We start from the raw sequence: 1,181 nt of genomic DNA on the forward strand, positions 1-1,181 counted from the left end.
GAGAGAGAGAGAGAGAGAGAGAGAGAGAGAGAGAGAGAGAGAGAGAGAGAGAGATCGTGTGTTATGGTGTTCTAGTTGGTTGATGCAGTTTCCCCAAAGTCTCAAGTTGATGGGAAAATAGAAAGAGGCAGAACAAAAGGACAGTGATATCAGGGCAGGCTGAGGTGAGCGCATCCTCCATTTTCTGATGAACAAAGTGGGAAAATCTCTGGAATAGAGAGAAGGTGAGTTAAGAAATTTCAGCCATTGCTGGGGAAGGCGAGGAAGAGTTAACTCGGGTAGACCGTGAGGTCCATATGTCCTCAATCTGTTCTGGGCCAGTTTTTGTTTCTGCTTCTATTTGTTTTTCCTGTTAACCCAAACTCTTAGATTTATCAAAAATCTTTTTCCTGATATTAGGGGAGAAAAACAACAACAACAACAAAACCACAAAAGGAGATGCCTTTAAAACAAACTCTCTGTCCATTCCGCTTTTGTTGGTTGGGCAAACAGCTAGCGGTCGAGGCACCACGGCCCTCTGGTTCCCGAAGGTTGGTTTCAGGCCCAGGCTCTGGTGCAGCCGAGCATGTTTGGCATCTGGTTAACGTCTCCTGGGCTTGTGTAACTCTGCTCATAGGTATTTTGGGGTTTTGAAATACTTTCCCTTTTTTTTTTCATGAGGCAAAATGCAGCAGAGGGCTCTTTTTGAGAAGAACGGCATTCTGAAAGAATGCTTTAGAAAAACATGCTTTGGGGGCTGTGCGGAAAGGGTTTCCACTGTGGGCCGCCGTGCCTGAGCCCAGCTGCTGGTAGGAGGAGGCAGGTTTGAATGTGACTCGGATCATCATGATTAAATATGGACTTAGTCTTGGGACTCTGATAGTGTCGAAACTGGGACTGTCGAAAGCAAGGACTGTTGCTTACCACCCAGATTAAGCTAAGATAAATTCAGGAGTAGGGAGTGTCACGTAGATTCCACAACCTTGCCACTGTGGTGATGGGAGGCATTTTCTTTTGTACCACTGTACACTCGGAAGTGACTATTGTGGAGTCAGGTATGATCAGAGATGTTTCCCAGCCACCTTCCTTCAGAATCCAGCTGAGCCAGCTACAGCAGCAGGGGCAGCGCTGGGCAAGAGGGTGCTGTGTGCACCAACCTGCCCCCTGCTTCCCTGCCCCTACCCCAGGCCTAGCCCTTGCTT

Source organism: Grammomys surdaster, unplaced genomic scaffold (assembly GCF_004785775.1).
Source record: "Grammomys surdaster isolate TR1022 unplaced genomic scaffold, NIH_TR_1.0 126278, whole genome shotgun sequence".
Classification (NCBI taxonomy): Eukaryota; Metazoa; Chordata; class Mammalia; order Rodentia; family Muridae; genus Grammomys; species Grammomys surdaster.